The 19,421-nt window shown below is 40.8% G+C and overlaps 1 non-coding gene across 1 annotated transcript; it reads right to left on the bottom strand.

The window, feature by feature from the left end:
• Positions 1–15,081: 15,081 nt before the first annotated feature.
• Positions 15,082–15,150, bottom strand: Trnal-caa. Its single transcript has one exon. It is a non-coding gene; the product is annotated as a tRNA-Leu (tRNA).
• Between the last annotated feature and the right edge of the window lie 4,271 nt (positions 15,151–19,421).

Genomic DNA, 19,421 nt, shown 5'->3' with positions numbered 1-19,421 from the left:
TTTGCCTCGCCGCTTACCGGGACTCGAACCCGGCCCTCTCGATTGTGAGTCGAGCGTGCTATAACCACTACACTACGCGGTGTGCGTGTGTGTTCTCGCGGCCACATAGTCCTCCTCTCTCTCTCTCTCTCTCTCTCTCTCAAACGTATTCGCGCAACGCCCCGAGTACCACGCAACCTACCCCTCCTTGAACTTCCACAACTACCCCCTCTCCTCTCCTCTCTTGGTCCGCTGCGGGTCTTCATCATGTGACTCGCTAGCTTATGGACGCGTATGGAACCGGTACCACCCTCACCAACACTGCAGCTTCCAAAACACCGCCACTCCATCATGCAAGCCATCAAGAGAGTTACGTCAGCCATTACGTTTAACATGAGTATTATGTGGCGCCAGGGAGGGAGTAAAGGAGGGAAGGAAGGTTTGTGGCAGTCCCGAGATGTGCGAGTGTTACAGGACATGCAAATGACGGAAAAGTGCAGGCATGTAGTGACTCTCATTGTGAAAGTAATCAAGAGGGGAATGAAAAGAAAATGATGGTGGTGATGATAATGATGATGATGATATGGAGGCGAGGAGGAGGAAGGGAAAAAAGAAGAATGAGAAGAGGAGGAAGGGAAGAAAAGAGGAATAAGAGGAGGATAAGCATGAGAAGATGAAGAATGAGAAGAACAGAGGGAAAAGAAGAAAAATTATAAAAAAATGACGATAATAATGAGGAAGAGGGAAAAAGAGAAGGAGGAGGAGGAAGGAAAAAGAAGGAATACTATAGCACTAACTCCATGTCAATACAAAAAGAAACAACAAAGCTAAACAACAACAACAACCAACAAACGCAAGCAAGCAAGTTCAATGGCACACAGGAAAGCAGAACAGGTAATGGACGTGTCTACCTGTGTGTGTGTGTGTGTGTGTGTGTGTGTGTGTGTGTGTGTGTGTGTGTGTGTGTGTGTGTGTGTGTGTGTGTGTGTGTGTGTATTTACCTAGTTGTAGTTTTACAGGGCCTGGGCTTTATGCTCGTGTGGCCCCGTCTCCATATCTACACTTATCCAATCTTACTTTAAAAGTATGCACACTCGTTGCAGACACTACTTCTTCATTTAAACTGTTCCACGTCTCAAAACATCTTTGCGGGAAACTATATTTTTTAACATCTCAGACATCTTCCTTTTCTCAGCTTTTTACTATGCGATCTTGTGATTCGGATGTCATATTCTTCTCTCAGGATCAGTTTCTTCTCATTATCCACTTGGTCCATTCCGTTGATCAATTTATAAACTTGTATCAGGTCTCCTCTCTCCCTTCTTTGTTCCAGGGTTGGTAGATCCATAGCCTTTAGTCTCTCCTCATATGTCATCCCTTCAAATTCTGGAATAATTCTTGTAGCCATTTTTTGTAGTCTCTCCAATTTCCTTATGTGTTTCTTTTTATGAGGGGTCCTACTCCTGCATATTCCAATCTGAGTCTTACTATAGTACTTATCAATTTCTTCATCATTTCTTTGTCCATGTAGTGAAATGCTATTCCAATATTCCTTAGCAAATTATGTTTCTCTAAAAATTCTATCAATATGGCTTACTGGTTGATTGTTTTCTTCCATCGTGTGTGTGTGTGTGTGTGTGTGTGTGTGTGTGTGTGTGAAGAGGCGGGTTGATCCACCAAGCAAGGTCATTTAAAAGTCTGTCAACACTAGGCAGGGTCACACAGGGGTCAAATCTTAGCACAGCATTGACTTCTAACCTGACTGAACCCTGTCTGCTTCTCAGCCAAACAAACTCTCTCTATCTATCCAGCTTTACTTTCTTTCATTCTCTTCTTTCCCTTCCTATCTCCCTCCGCTGTCTTTATCTCATCTTCGTTGCCTTTGTTTACTTTCTCTCCTAACTAGTTTTCTTTCATTTACCTATATATCTTTCTTTCTCTTTCTCCCTTGCATCTTTTTTCCCTGCCTTCGTCTCTCTCTCTCTCTCTCTCTCTCTCTCTCTCTCTCTCTCTCTCTCTCTCTCTCTAACAAGTTTTTTTGTTTCCCTATCTCCCTCCTCCCTTGTATCCTTCTCTATCCTTTTTTTTTTATCATCTCTCTGTCTTCGTCTCCTCTTCTTACTTACTGCTTACTTCTCTTTTGTTTCCCTTCGTATCTCCCTCCTTCCTTCTCCCTGGTATCCTTATCGCTGTCATACTTTTAGCCTTCATCTCCTTTTCCTTTAGTCACTAGAATTCATGCAACATGACTTAAAACTAGCGAAAAGAAAGATGGATAACAATAACAACAATACGATTCAATACACACACACAATCTTATTCCTCTGTATACGCGTTTAAAAGCAGCGTCTCATAAGTCGAGGTTACATCACTCCGAAACTGACCACCACCACCACAACTCTTGGCTAGCAACAGGTGCCGGCTGTGCGATGACTCAGACACCACCAAGTTAAGAGGAATCCCAACGCTCCCACCCAACTCCCCGCCACTCTTCCGGAGGCGTCATAACATGTTACCAGTAACGCCTCCGAACAGGATTTCCCTAACGGATGAAATGCAAGGATCGGGCTGCTAGGAACTGCTGACGTACGGATGAAAAATGATAAAAGTAGGATCTAGTGCGAGTTTTTTTTATGTAGAAAATGCGATGCCAACTCCTTCACTGGGAACTGTTGATGTAAAGTTACTGGTTAAATGACCGGTATTCAGAAAAGCTTTGCTCTCACCAAGAATATTTTCCAAGGCCACAGAGATAAATATGAATAAATATGAAAGTAGTGTAGGTGCGGCGTACAAATGCTTCAGTAGGGTGTAATGCTGTTAGTATAGACTATAGACAGTGTGATGTTAATCCTTTCCCTTTCACTACCACAGTCGTCCTTTCGTGACACTGATTCAATAAAAGAATGAGTGAATTAATTTAATAAGAGTCCAGCTTATTCTTTACATTTTCAACCAATGCTAAGTCTCTACAGGATAACCCACACATTTTCTTGTGATCTAATTCATATGAGAACTGTAAAATATTGTTTGCGTAGACACACAAGCACAACCATTCACGATTACAGAAACCGTATTGTAAAAACACTAAAAGAAAACTCTAACCAAACCTGCCCTATAAGATAGTTATAGAAATATGATACAGAGATAAAAAATAAATCAATGGATAAATAAATAAAAACCGTATTGCAATTACAGCATACGTACTTCATGTAAACGAGAAAAGAGTGATAATGAGCTTTTACAACGGAAATTAAGGAAAAAGTAAATTAAGAAATTTAATACATAAACTGAAGAGTAAATAATTATGTGTTTTCACTATAGAAATTGAGAGGAAAAAAGATCCACTATATAAATTAAGGAAAAAATTATGAACTTTTACAATAGATATTACGGAAAAAAAAAAACTAATTACGAGCTTTTACTGCTTAAATGGAGGGAAAGTAATAATGAGAATTTGTACTACATATATTGAGGCAAAAAATAAATATTATTGTTTTTACAACAGATTAAGGAGAGAAAGGCAATGCAGAGTACTTTAAAGGCGATAAATGGGTGAGTAATCTTGTACAAAATTATTAGTACAAAATATTGAGGAAAAGATAATCATTAAAATTTTTACTACACGGATATATAAAAAAAAAAAAAAATCATGGCAGAATACTATTAAGGGAAAAAAAAAGTGAGTAACCTTGTATGAGTATCGTGGCGCCATAACTGTGTCGGCTCAACGGTGGGGCGTCAAAACATTCCCTGCACACTGCACAGATTCTCCTTTAATCACAGTTGCCAGTCAGCAGGATAATACTGGGAAGCACTTCTGCGGCATATCCCTACTGCATTCTCTAGACACTATAATAGAAGTTACGCGAATTTTAAAGGGGATTTCTACATATCTAGTAAAATAAACAAGATTACTAACAGGAGAAATAGTCTTGAGAACCCGACTAATTGTCTCCGTGAACTTGGAAAACACTCGTGGTAATAGAGCAGAGCGTTTCCGAATAAACTCCATTCAAAAGGCTGTAGTTGAAGTCACACGGGGATTTTCAAGAGTTTTTTATAGCTCTAGTGACAGGTTAACAAGACTGCTGCATTATTAACAGGAGAAACCACCTTGAAAACCCAGCTAGTCGTCTCTGTGGCCTTGGAAAATTGTCATGGTAAGAGAACAGAGCGTTTTTTTTTTTTCTTCTTCTAATATGGACTGCACTTTCACTACTTTTCAAAACGTTTTAGTTGAAGTTCCGCGGGTGTTTTTTAAGAGTTTTTATAGTTCTAGTGACAGGTTAAGAAGATTGCTACATTATTAACAGGAAAGACAGTCTTGAGAACCCGGTGAGTCGTCTCTGTGGTCTTGGAAAACATTCATGGTAAGAGCAGAGCGTCGTTGTTGAAAGCCGGTAAACGTAGCCACTCCTACATCTATAGAGGCTGACAAACACACCGCCTCTACGCAGCCTGTATCACACGGTATGCTGACTACGCTCTAAAGTCTAAGGGAAGTGCGTCATTAATCACGAGACTGGTTCCTTTAAAAACACACCGTGCTTTTATTAGCATTATCTTTAGAGGACACACAGAAGGTTACTTTTATTTTACTATTTATACATCTATTTATTTGTGCTTATTTATTTATCTATTTATCTTTTCGTTTATTATTTATTTCTTTATTATTTTTTTTTTGTTTTTCTTATTTTTGGTTTTCCTTTATTTATTTATCTATTTGTAATTATTGCTTCTTATTTATTCATCTATTTATTTATTATTTTATTTCTTTATTGTGTGTGTGTGTGTGTGTGTGTGTGTGTGTGTGTGTGTAATTCATCTCGGTTGCCCGCTGGTCATCCAGCCAGTCTTCCCCATTACGGAGCGGGCTCAGACAAGGCCGCCTTGAGAACAGGCGGCCTTGGCTCAGAGCTCATAGACCGATCTTCGGGTAGGACTGAGACCACAACACACTCCACACACCGGGAAAGCGAGGCCACAACCCCTCGAGTTACATCCTGAACCTATTTCCTGCTAGGTGAACACACCCCACACATTAAGAGGCTTGCCCATTTGGCTCGCCGCGCCGGGACTCGAACCCGGCCCTCTCGATTGTGAGTTGAGCGTGCTAACCACTGCACTACGCGGTGTGTGTGTGTGTGTGTGTGTGTGTGTGTGTGTGTGTGTGTGTGTGTGTGTGTGTGTGTGTGTGTGTGTGTGTGTGTGTGTGTGTTTGAAAAAAAATTATTCCTATTCTGCATTTTCCTTCTTACAGAGAATATTTAACCAGTGGTGTGAATGCTGATGCTGCTGCTGATGATGATGATGATGATGATGATGACGGAGATGATGATGATGATGATGATGATGATGACGGTGATGATGATGATGATGATGACGGAGATGATGATGATGATGATGATGACGGAGATGATGATGATGATGGTGATGATGATGATTATGATGATGATGATGATGATGATGATGATGATGACGGAGATGATGATGATGATGGTGATGATGATGATGATGATGATGATGATGATGATGATGATGATGATGATGATGATGACGATGATGATGAGCAGAGCAAAATAACATGACCCTTTTTACCCTCACTCCATTATTCAACTGAAAACTGAGAAGGCAAAACATGTTCTTAAAGGAGAGAGAGAGAGAGAGAGAGAGAGAGAGAGAGAGAGAGAGAGAGAGAGAGAGAGAGAGAGAGAGAGAGAGAGAGAGAGAGAGAGAGAGAGAGAGAGAGAGAGAGAGAGAGAGAGAGAGAGAGAGAGAGAGAGAGAGAGAGAGAGAGAAAGAAACTTAGTACCTTATATACAGCAACATAGATGTATGCCTCTCTCTGTACAACTACCCGGGTTACTTGATCGAGACACATAACAGTTTAAAGCACAGTCACCTTCTGAGACAACACCAGGGCAGCACCTCCACTGCTTTCCAAAGGCTTTAACTGAAGTGACACTGGTTTGCAAAGGTGTTTTTAAGGCTCCTGTGACAGATTATGAGTTTAAAGAGCAGCCATATTTTGAAACAACCTCGCTGCACTTCCACTACTTTTCAAAGGCTTTAATTGAAGTTACACTGGTTTTAATGGTGTTTTATGGCTCCAGTGACAGATCAGTATGCTTTCTGGATTGCTAACAGCAGAAACAGTCTTAGAGCACGGCTAATATTCTCTATGGTCTTGAAAAATAGTCGTGGTGAGAGAACATGCTTTTCTCATTAAGGACCTACTACTGTACATGTCAGCTTGCCAACACAGTACAGGGATTGTAAGTGACAGCTGATACATGTTTCTTGTATGGAGGTATCTAATAATCTGTCTTAGGGGCCTTCTTACATAAAAGAAAGAAAGAAAGAAACATCAGGTCGCCAACACAGTAATAGGTTTTTAAGTGGCAGCTCATTGAAGTAAAAAAGAAAAAAAAAGTAAATAAAAAAAGTGTGTGTTGTGTGTTGTCTTCTAAGGGAGGAAGACACATGGTTCTTGCACGAGACTCTTATGACCTACCCATGCTTATCTGGCGCCCATAACGCCAGCAGGACAGAGGTCAATAGGTCATCAAAACATCTTCATCCTGTCCTTTGCAATAACATCTCTCTCTCTCTCTCTCTCTGCAAATCAATAACTAAATCACCAACACCTTTTTTACAAGATGGCGCGTACAATTCCAATACTTTCTTTTCAACGTACACTTGAAAAACTTTTACCATTTGAAAACTCGCGTGAACAAAGATTAACCCACCCAGAACTAACAGACCTTCCGTAGCACCCTGAGCCAGCCAAGAGTAAAGGAGCAAAGAGCCCGTACTGGTGTGTGTGAGACTGAGTAACCTGATTATAACTCTCCCACACCAGTATCATCAGGAAAATAACAAACCCATTAAAACTATTTACTATTAGTCACTATGAGAGGAAACAGGCATTCAGTATGGGTAACCTGGTAAATCATATATCAGTATTATCCAAGTTGATATTGAAGAGGGATATATAATAATAACAAAACTCATCCCCTGATATCAAAACAACTTACTACTAGGCACTATACGAGGGCAAAAAAGGCATCCAGTGTGGGTAACCTGGTGAATCATATCAGTATTATCCTTAACTTCAAATACATCCATAGTAATAACAAAATTCGTGTCCTGGTAATGACTAACATCTAAGTGACTTACTACTACTCACACATACGAGTGAAGAGAAGCATCCTGGTGATTCATAACCCTTTCACGTCACAATAATCCTTAACTTGATGAAATACTGCAGTGACATCCATAATGGTAACCAAACCCGTGTCCTGGTAAACACTAATATCCAAATGATTTACTACTTGTCACACATACGAGTAAAGAAAGCATCAGTGTAATCCTTAACTTGAAGTAGTTTTATTTTATCTTATTTATCTATTTATTTATTTTATTTATTTATTCTTTTTTATGTAAGAGGGGAAGGCTGGGTAAAGGTAACAAAAAAGGTTCATTTAGATTATAACAAAAAAACCATTAGTATATAAAAAGGCCCATATCCATAATGATAATTATAACCCTGGTATCAAAATCATCTATTATGCAACTTTCCCGGATTACTAACAAGATAAACAGTTTTAAGAGCACGAATAGTCTTCTCTATGGTCTTGAAAAATAGTCGTGATGAAAGAACAAGGCTTTTCTGATTATGGACTTACTACATGTCAGCTCGCCAACACAGTACTGGAGTTTTGTGAGCTGAGGAAAGGCGCTACACGTTTGTTTGTTGCATGGAGATATCTAATAATCTATGCCTTACGGGTCTTTTTACATATGAAAAAAAAGCATCCTCCTGTAAGCTAGTGATTTATAACTCTTTCTTTTTTATGTAAGAGTGCAAAACTCGCCAAGGACAACATGAAATAAAAAAAAAAAAAAAGAAAGAAAAGGCCCACTTAGTTGCCAGTTTCCTTACAGGTCTGAAAGAGTTAGCCAAAATGAAGGTCTTGAAACTTCCCTCTTAAATAAAGTCGTCACATCAACATAATCCTTAACTTAGTGAAATACTGAAGCGACATCCATAATAACAAGACATCAAAATCACCTACTAATACTCACAATACAAGTAAAGATGACATCCTGGTGTAAACTGGTGATTCATAACCCTATCACATCATTACAGTCATTAACTTGTTACAATACTTTAGTGACATCCATAATATTAACAAAATAACATCAAACTCACCCACTACTACTCACAATACAAGTGAAGACGATATCCTGGTGTAAGCTGGTGATTCACAACCCTTTCACATCAGTGTCTAGTGTGATAACCCTTTTCAGCGCAACATGCAACAATGCACAGCACTAAAAGCAATGTGTGCAATCCTTATAAGCAGTCAGAGAGGGTTTAAAGGAATAGGTTTTGCAATTTCTAGCCGGTACAGTGTTTGGTGGCGGGTGTGGGTGCGGGAAGTGTCTCAGAGTGGTTACTGGTGGAAGGTGTGCCAAATAGCAGTAAAAGAGATAATGTCCATAGCAGCACTTAAATTTTTATTAGGTTAGGTTAGTTAAAGATTAGGTTTGTTTAGGTTAGGTTAGGTTAAGTGGTGGTCGTTAAAGGTCAAGTTTGTTTAGGTTAAGTGGTGGTAGTAAAAGGTCAGGTTAGGTTAGGTTAAGTGATGGTAGTTAAAGGTCAGGTTTGTTTAGGTTAGGTTAGGTTAGGTTAGGTTAAGTGGTGGTAGTAAAGGGTCAGGTTTGTTTAGGTTAGGTTAGGTTAAGTTAAGTGGTGGTAGTAAAGGGTCAGGTTTGTTTAGGTTAGGTTAGGTTGGGTTAAGTGGTGGTAGTTAAAGGTCAGGTTAGGTTAGGTTAAGTGGTGGTAGTAAAAGGTCAGGTTTGTTTAAGTTAAGTAGTGGTGCTGGCTTGAGCTGGGTTTGGTTAGGTTAGCTTAGGTCAAGTGGTGGTACTTAAGGTTAGGTTCTTTGGGTTTAGGGTAGGTGTCGCTAGTTAACCCCTTCAGTACCATGACGTGCTTTCATATTCATTCTGCTTACTATTTGGCAACTTTATAAACCTTCAGAAACTTTCGTGGGATATTAGAATAGTGAAGACTGTACACTAATCTTCTGACCTCTATACCTCCTTCCTAATGTCACAAAAATCGTCTAATTACACCAGAAAAATCAAGATCAAAATGTGTCCCAGTAGTGAAGAGGTTAAATATTCGTTAGGTTAGTTGAGGGTCAGTTGATGGCGCTAGTTACATATTCATGAGGTTTGGTTACATTGGGTCACGTGGCGCTAGCTAATTAATGGTCACGTTAGATTAGGCGGTGCTAGTAAAGGTTTGGTTAGATTAGTTGTAAGTAGTGCTATTCAAATTTTGGTTTAGGTTACGTTAAGTCACGCGTTGCTAGTTAGGTTAGGTTAGGTAAGGTGGCGTTAGTTAGTCAAATAATGATGCCTACCCGCCACCTGCCTCTCCCATCCTCCTCTCAGCGGACATGGCAACCAGTGGATGATGCAACCTTTAAATAGATGAGCACACCTCGCCTGCCTCCCCACGCAGGTGCAACGTTCTTTCCTGGACGAGATACGTATCTGTCCTAAACTCATTTTTACTCTGACAATTTGCGCAGCCACCCTCCCTGCTCTCTCTCTCTCTCTCATTTTGTTTTTTTTATTAATAGTCTCGACTCCCCGTTCGCGTTCGAGTGCGCGCGCGCGCACACACACACACACACACGGCCCGGTAGCTCAGTGGTTAGAGCGCTGGCTTCACCAGCCAGATAACCGGGGTTCGATTCCCCGGCCGGGTGGAGATATTTGGGTGTGTCTCCTTTCACGTGTAGCCCCTGTTCACCTAGCAGTGAGTAGGTACGGGATGTAAATCGAGGAGTTGTGACCTTGTTGTCCCGGTGTGTGGTGTGTGCCTGGTCTCAGACCTATCCCAAGATCGGAAATAATGAGCTCTGAGCTCGCTCCGTAGGGTAACGTCTGGCTGTCTCGTCAGAGACTGCAGCAGATCAAACAGTGAATACACACACACACACACACACACACACGGCACGGTAGCTCAGTGGTTAGAGCGTTGGCTTCACAAGCCAGATGACCGGGGTTCGATTCCCCGGCCGGGTGGAGATATTTGGGTGTGTCTCCTTTCACGTGTAGCCCCTGTTCACCTAGCAGTGAGTAGGTACGGGATGTAAATCGAGGAGTTGTGACCTTGTTGTCCCGGTGTGTGGTGTGTGCCTGGTCTCAGGCCTATCCCAAGATCGGAAATAATGAGCTCTGAGCTCGTTCCGTAGGGTAACGTCTGGCTGTTTCGTCAGAGACTGCAGCAGATCAAACAGTGAATTATACACACACACACACACACACACCAAAACGTTTTGACGCTTTAAAAGGAAAGGATGACTGGCACTCAGCCCAACCCGTCTCTCTCTCTCTCTCTCTCTCTCTCTCTCTCTCTCTCTCTCTCTCTCTCTCTCTCTTTCGAGAGAAAGAGAGAGTTACCCCACTCCAACTCCTTACTTCCCTTCCCCTCACTCACCCAAACTCAGACATACTGCTCCTGTCTCCCCTCTTACCTAACATGCCCATTCCACCCCTCCGACACTGTCCTCTCCGCCCCTCCCCTGCCTGGCATGCAGACGCCTGACTCATCTACCGGGGCTCCATCCATCCAGGGCGCCGGGAAGAAACAAAGAAAGAGTAAGGCGTTCAGGCAGCTCCTGTTGTTACTGGAGTCGAATGGTGGTGGTGGTGGTGGTGGTGGTAGTGATGGTAGGTATGGTTGTTGTTGTTGTAGTAGTAGTAGTAGTAGTAGTAGTAGTTCTTGTTGTTGTTGTTGCTGTAGTAGTAGTAGTAGTAGTAGTAGTAGTAGTAGTAGTAGTAGTAGTAGTAGTAGTAGTAGTAGTAGTAGTAGTTGTTGTTGTTGTTGTTGTTGTTGTTGTTGTTGTTGTTGTTGTTGTTGTTGTTGTTGTAGTAGTAGTAGTAGTAGTAGTAGTAGTAGTAGTAGTAGTAGTAGTAGTAGTAGTAGTAGTAGTAGTAGTAGTAGTTGTTGTTATTATTGCTGTAGTAGTAGTAGTAGTAGTAGTAGTAGTAGTTTTGTTGTTGTTGTTTTGTTCTTGTAGCAGTAGAAGTAGCAGCAGCAGCAGCAGCAGCAGCAGCAGCAGCAGCAGCAGTAGTAGTAGTAGTAGTAGCAGATCATTATTACATTCACCACACACACACACAAACACAAACACACACACACACACAAGCCAGAGGACCGGAGTTCGATTCCCCGGCCGGATGGAATATTTGGGTGTGTCTCCTTTCACGTGTAGCCCCTGTTCACCTAGCAGTGAGTAGGTACGGGATGTAAATCGAGGAGTTGTGACCTTGTTGTCCCGGTGTGTGGTGTGTGCCTGGTCTCAGGCCTATCCGAAGATCGGAAATAATGAGCTCTGAGCTCGTTCCGTAGGATAACGTCTGGCTGTCTCGTCAGAGACTGCAGCAGATCAAACAGTGAAACACACACACACACACACACTCCTACCCGAAGATCGGTCTATGAGTTCTGAGCTCGCTCCGCAATGGGGAAGACTGGCTGGGTGACCAGCAGGCGACCGAGGTGAAAAAAAATCACGCACACAAGACACGTCACCCCATTTCGACACGAATCTATTCGGCAGTTTTTAATCTACCACATGTTGAGACACTGGTGCTCGGAAAGAAAGTATCAGGAAAAAAAGTAACGGAAAAAAAGAAACAGTTTTTGCTAGGAAATAAAGTATCAAGAAAAAAAGTAACAATACTAATTTCATTACGGAAAAAAAGTAACAGTGGTTAATTTGACCATAATGTACACAAATTAAAAACATGAAATAAATTTAAAACCACAAATTAAAAAGAGGTCATTCTTGAAGATAAGTTTAAAAACAATAAATATAGATTTAAAAACACGAATCAAAAAGTAAAAAACAGTGGTCATTCTTGAAGATGTTTAAAAACAATAAATAAATTTAAAAACGAATTGAAAGTAAAAAAAAAACAGTGGTCATTCTTGAAGACAATATACATGAATTAGTATTTGAAAACACGAATAAAAAAGTAAAAAAAATAACATTAAAATACAAGATGTGTATTACTGTATTGTCCGGGTTATATGTATATTGTGAGCAATTCCTTCTAAAAATTCTGGGATGGATTTTCTTCCTTCCACCCTGTCCTGACAAAGATGTTGAAGCCGTTTCTGCAATTGAATTGCGTTTTTCTTATGTCTTGGTTTTGGTGTGTTGCCAATCAGGTCCTGCTGCACCATCGTGTCCACGGTAGCGTGTTCTTTTTGGAACCACTGTATGCACTTCCATACAGAGGGATGATGGTGTCCAACTAAGTTTGAGAACTTATTGTTCCAGCCCTCGCAAATGTTGTTGGTACGGGGGTTGCCGTACAATGTCGCCTCATGTACACGCCCGTGTGTACATATATCCCTCGAAACAAATTTTATTGCCGCCTTGTTGCTCTGTGTGATCTCCATGCTGCTGGTTGTGTGTGTAGCTGCACTGAATCTTGTTCTTCGATGAGGAAGCCTTGGAAACTGGAATTGAAGCAGACAATTCGTCTCTGAAACTCTGAAACAGTAACCGAATCTTGTTCTGAATTGAGGAAATCTCAGAAACAGAAACAGCAACATTCAATTACTCAGCTGAAGCAGGTTCTTATCCTGTGTCTTATTTCGGTGTTACTTTTTTTCCTGTTACTTTTTGTCTTGTTACTTTTTTTCTTGTTACTTTTTTTCCGTTACTTTTTTTCGTGTTACTTTTTTTCCTGTTACTCTCTGTCCTACAATGCTGAAAAGCTGCCAGATTCGCCAGATAACTTAATTTAACACATTCAACTCGGTATGCTGGAAAAAAAATGTTTACGTCATATATGTGCTATCAAACTAAGTAATAAATTATTAGGAACATCTCTAATCAGCTTCACCAAGCACAGAGAACGTAATATGGCAAAACGAGCCAAAAATGCTTGGTTTATGGTCTCAGTTATGGGACACTTCATCACCTTGAGTGAATTACATTATTTTCAGTAAGCAACCACATTTCATTGGTTCAAGTTAATTAATTAGCAATCAAATCCAGAAAATGTGACGAATATCAAATAAACACGATGTTTTGATGCAAAATCCTTGTATGACTTCAGTGAAAGATTGTCCGTTCCGTATGTAAACAACATCAAGCAGGTTTCTACCTGCTCCCCACCGGTTATAGGCAAACAGTTCAGGGTCTGGATGCGATGCTGACGGTCCTTTGCACCAATCTATGAAGTGCTTTGAGCAGATAGCATGGTCCTTGGTAGCTCTCCACGTCGGGCCTCGTTTACATCGTGTCTCCCATAATCTTCGAGCCGCGTCTTTCTTCCTGGGAAACACAGTCCATCCTTTCACGCCTTGGTTTTTCTTTTTTGATATAGAATTGCAGTCAGCTACAGCACATGTATAAACCGGCATTCTGTTCCAGCTCTAAGAACACTCCACACTAGGGTGACCAAATTTCTGAGACAAATTCCGGGGACATTTTCAGTTCAGGAGGTAAAACATGTAGTGTTTTTGCACTGGAAAAACTAAAACGGGGACACTATTCGTACCATTTCTAAACCAGCAATCAAAAGTTTCTCTCGCCTTATTTACCCAAGTTGCAAAGAAAAAAAATCTGTACCTGATGAAATATCTGAGATCATGAACACCCATTAGCTGTTAAAATGTGTCCGCTATACACTTCACCGTCTTCACGGAAACTATATAAAAAAAATAATGCCTCCTTATTCTTGACATTCTAAAAGAGTAATTTATAAAACGACATAATTATCATAATCAAAAGGAGTAGTTTTTTTACGCATCAAGTGATCTTTCAGTTACAGAAAACCGGGGACAGCAGTAGCCGGGGACAGGTCACTGAAATCGGGGACGTCTGGTCACCCTACTCCACACGAGCTTCCAAACGACCGCGGGCCGCGGGTTGTTTTGGTGTTTTGAGAGGACTCGGTGTTCCCGAGTTCAGTTAGTCTTTTCGGTTTGATATGCCTTCGGCCGCAAAAATGTTGCTCTACCAAGATTATTACAGAATGTATTCCTTTGTAATATTTAGAGGAGAAACAGTGCTCTCTGTTGAACTATATGAAAAATGTTTCAAACCAAATATGTAGTTGAGACTAGTAAAAAATGCGAGAGCATTGAAACCGCGACTGTGAGTATTAAGCTTATAATAACAGTTTTGTAGAGTATGTATTACCAGATCATATGGATAATGTTAGGATAAACACTTGGAATTAATGCTTTGCAGTACAAAGACTCAATACCTCAAGATTTATTATGATATGAATTATAGAATGTGTGTCTCTTGCGAGCTGGCTGGCTGTATACCGAGTCGTGTATTAAAACAGCCAGCGATCAATGGCAACCCAAGAATATCCTCCTTCCTTTCCTCCTTCCCGTCCCTACCGAAATGGGCACTCCTGCCACCCATCGAAAAAGACCTCTATCTATCTATCTATCTAATTATCTATTACCTATCTATCTATCTAACTATTTATCTATCAACTTATCATTACTATTACAACGACTACTACTACAACTATCAATGTTGTTACAGTAATGAATAAAATTTAGATATGTTTCCTGTTTTCCTGCTTCGTAATGTTGGTGGTAGTAGTAGTAGTAGTAGTAGTAGTAGTAGTAGTAGTAGTAGTAGTAGTAGTAGTAGTAGTAGTAGTAAATTTAAGGAAACTAAATATACTACTAATTTTGTATCCAGAGAGAGAGAGAGAGAGAGAGAGAGAGAGAGAGAGAGAGAGAGAGAGAGAGAGAGAGAGAGAGAGAGAGAGAGAGAGAGAGAGAGAGAGAGAGAGAGAGAGAGAGAGAGAGAGAGAGTAATTCACCACCACGGTTGTCTGCTGGTCACCCTGCCAACCTTCCCCACTACAGAGCGAGCTCAGAGCTCATAGACCGATCTTCGGGTAGGGTTGAGACCACAACACTCCACACTCTTGGAAAGCGAGGCCACAACTCCTCGAGTTACATCTCGTACCTATTTGCTGCTAAGTGAACAGGGACTACACATTAAGATGCTTGCCCATTTGCCTCGCCGCTCCCGGGACTCGAACCCGGGCCTTTTCGGTTTTGAGCCGAGCATGCTAACCACTGCACTACGCGGTATGTGTTTCACTGTTTGATCTGGTGCAGTCTCTGACGAGACAGCCAGACATTACCCTACGGAACGAGCTCAGAGCTCATTGTTTCCGATCTTCGGATAGGCCTAAGACCAGGCACACACCACACACCGAGACAACAAGGTCACAACTCCTCGATTTACATCCCGTACCTACTCACTGCTAGGTGAACAGGGCTACACGTGAAAGGAGACACCCAAATATCTCCACCCGGCCGGGGAATCGAACCCCGGTCCTCTGGCTTGTGAAGCCAGCGCTCTAACCACTGAGCTACCGGGTGTGTGTGTGTGTGTGTGTGTGTGTGTGTGTGTGTGTGTGTGTGTGTGTGTGTGTGTGTCAGAAATGTACAGACAGCATATTTTTTAGTACGACTAGGAGAGCGTGAAGTGTTGCACAATACTGTGATGAGTGACTCCCCCTGATGTCAGCAAGGAGTCAGCGAGTGGTCAGAGCAAGGCGTAATAGACAAGGGAGGTAAGTTATCACTTATGTACATATATTTACACCTTACCGCAGCACCTCCACTACATTCAAGAGGCTCTAGTTGAACTTACAGGGGTTTCTAATAGTGTTTCCATGGTTCTAGTAGCAGAACAGTAAGATCTCCACATAATTAAGAGAAGTAGTCTTGAGAACCAGGCTAGTCGTCTCTGTGGCCTTTGAAAACCGTCGTGGTTGAATGCGATTGTAGGGCAAAATGTAATAGGGTAAAAAGTAACATGATAAATTAACGGAAAAAATAACAAGGAAGAAAGTAAAAGGAAAGAGTTATAAAGATAATGAATATATTTTCTTTTTATTTCGGACTAGGCCAAACCCAAACCAAACCTAACTTAACCTAAACCAAACTAATCTAATCCAATTCAATCTAGCCTAACCTGAACACTTACTTTTGTTTCCTATATCAAATTACTACTGTTACTTTTTTCATGATACGTACTCTCTTTCCTAGCATTTTTACCCCGTGACTTTTTTTTCCTGCTTCTTTTCAGACCACAGCTGAGTACGGACCGTCGAGGCAGACAGGCAATGTTTACGTGTATTGATTACCGTCACTGCTCCCAACAGGATCACTTGCAATACTTGGAAGTGTGTTATGTGAAAGCATGAACACATATTTCTATAATCTATAGGAACGTAACACAGCAAGCAGTAATGAGACCTGTACGTGGAAATGCCTTACATTTACTTATCAACCCTATCTACAAATGAATCTTATTATATTTATTTATCATTCATTTATTATTCAAGCACTAGCTACAGTCCTGATTACTGACAACGTTCCTGCCATCTCCCACTATTAAAAAGTTTCTTGTCTTTTTATTTCAATGTTATCAAGCTTCATTTCTTCACTTCTACACCTTTCTGATTATCAAACCTAAGAGGATTTCAGTTATAACATCTTTGTTACATCCTTCATAATACTTCAGCCTGTATTCAGAAACACTTCCCTCTAGCTTTTACCATTATTTTCAAAGGCCATAGAGATGATTACCCGGATTCTGAAAGGCGCTGTTCCTGTTAATCATGTACAAATTAAGAGAATCATTGAAAACATCCTTAACAACCAGTACAACTACAGGTGGAAATGCGGTGTATAATTGTTACAAAATACGGGATTAAAATCCTTATGCCTAATGAACGTAAAATAGTTTCAACACACATTCCTGGTATCAGCAATCACTCCTCTCCATGGAACAGACGAGAAAGAAGTAGTATGTCAAAAACCCTTATATCTAATGAACGTAAATATAAGACTTTCAACCTCCTCTTGTAGTTAGGGAATACTTTACATCCCTTGCATTAGCAGTCACTCCTCCTCTACATGGAACGGAAGAGAAGTAGGTCAATACATGCTTGAAGAATATTCTCTCTCTCTCTCTCTCTCTCTCTCTCTCTATATATATATATATATATATATATATATATATATATATATATATATATATATATATATATATATATATATATATATATATATATATATATATATATATATATATATATATATATATATATATATATATATATATATAAGTAAGAGGGCAAATCTGGCCAAAAGTAAAAAACGACTAAACAAAATAGTCCACTGAGATGCCAGTTCCCGAGCAGATCCAAGAAGTTAGGCTACTACTGGTTTGGATTCACTTCTGCACTATCAAACTACATGTATATGGTCTCGCTGTCATTACTTCTTGATCACCTCTCGTAACGCGTGTCTGCATAGCTTTGTTGTGCGAGAAATGCTGCCTCTCTCGTGCTTCCGTCCCGTGGCAACCTTCACTCTGGAGAGCCAGGCCCACTAGTTAAATACTGCACCGCTAACTAACTACCAAATGTCGTGTGCTAGCTACTAAAATGAATGCCACTTAGTAAAACTGAGTGCCACTTACTGAAGTCGTGCCACTTAATACAATTGAGCACCACTTACTAAAACCAAATGCCACTTCCTGAAATGAGTGCCACTTTATAAAATCGACTGCCACTTACTAAAATCGAGTGCCAATTAATATAATCGAATGCCACCTAATATAATCCCTTACTAAACCCGAATGCCACTTACTAAAACCGAATCCCACTTAGTAAAATAGTGCCACTTTATAAAATCGAATGCCACTTTATAAATTGAGTTCCACTTAAATTGAGTTCCACTTAATACAATTGAGTATCATTTAATAAAATCGACTACCACTTACTAAAACCGAGAGCCAATATTACAAAAATCGAGTGCCACTTAGTGAAATCGAGTCCCACCTAGTATGTTTTGTACAGAATTAGCAGTTGGGGGGGCGTTGATGAGAAAAGGCCTAACTTCATAGAGGCTGTTTTAGCAAGTGATGAGATGTGAAGTTTACAATTTAGATTATAAGTAGAGGACAGACCAAGGATATTCAGTGTAGAAGAGGGGGACAGTTTGAGTGTCATTGAAGAAGAATGGATAGTTATAGTTGTCTGGAAGGTTGTGTCAAGTTGATAGATGGAGACATTGAGTTTTTGAAGTATCGAACAACAATAATTCTTTTTCTCTGCCCCAATCAAAAAATTTAGAGATTTGAAGTCAGGCGTTCTGTGGCGTCTCTGCATCATCTGTTTACTTGCTGAAGGGTTGGTCGTGTATGAAAAGACGAGGAAAAGTGCACGGGTCTATCTATTCATTTAACTATTTAACAATCAAACTACTTATTCGTTCGACCATTTAGAAATTTATCTATCACTGTCTAGGACCAACTTCCGGTGACTGCCACAAGTAAGCAGACACCGTGGAGGCAGGAAGTCCCGGCGCCACTGCTAATGTCACAGCGAGGCAGAGAAGACACCACCACCACCACCACCACCATCACCAGTAACAGTACTTTATCCGGACAGCACCAATATAAACACATCACTACCATCACCACCACCACCACCAATAGCAACACTGAATCCAGCCAGCACCAATATAGAAACACACCACCACCACCACCACCACCATCACCAATAGTACCACTGTATCCAGCCAGCACCAACACAAACATACTTTCTGACCACTACCACCACCACCACCACCACCACCACCACTACAACCACCACTGCATCCAGCCAGCACCAACACAAACATACTTTCTGACCACCACCACCACCACCACCACCATCACTAATAGTACCACTGTATCCAGCTAGCACCAACACAAACATACTTTCTGACCACCACCACCACCACCACCACTACAACCACCACTGCATCCAGCCAGCACCAACACAAACATACTTTCTGACCACCACCACCACCACCACCACCATCACTAATAGTACCACTGTATCCAGCTAGCACCAACACAAACATACTTTCTGACCACCACCACCACCACCACCACCAACAACAACAACAACAACAATAACAACAACACAAGCACACTAATCAGCCACCAACACTCGACCAAGGAATAGAAACCTAAACCCTTGACTGTTACAGCTTCTCACCTTGTTATTAGAGTTCGGCATTAGTTTAACCACTTCAGTACCAGGATGCAATTACACAATTCTGTTACTATTTAGCGATTTTACACAGCTTCCGAGACTGATGTGGGGGGATTCAAATACTAAATATTAATCTTCTGACCTCCATAGACCTTTCCTAATGCAAGTCAAATTCATGATAAAAGTGCGTCCCAGTGCTGAAGAGGTTAAACAGCGATTTTGAAAGACAGCACAGAACAGGGCATTAAATTATCCAGTAATCTTTTATACAACTTGCAGTGTTTTTTTTTTTTTTT

The sequence above is a fragment of the Portunus trituberculatus genome, chromosome 34 (assembly GCF_017591435.1).
Source record: "Portunus trituberculatus isolate SZX2019 chromosome 34, ASM1759143v1, whole genome shotgun sequence".
Taxonomy (NCBI): domain Eukaryota; kingdom Metazoa; phylum Arthropoda; class Malacostraca; order Decapoda; family Portunidae; genus Portunus; species Portunus trituberculatus.
This window is presented reverse-complemented; position numbering and strand designations above follow the sequence as displayed.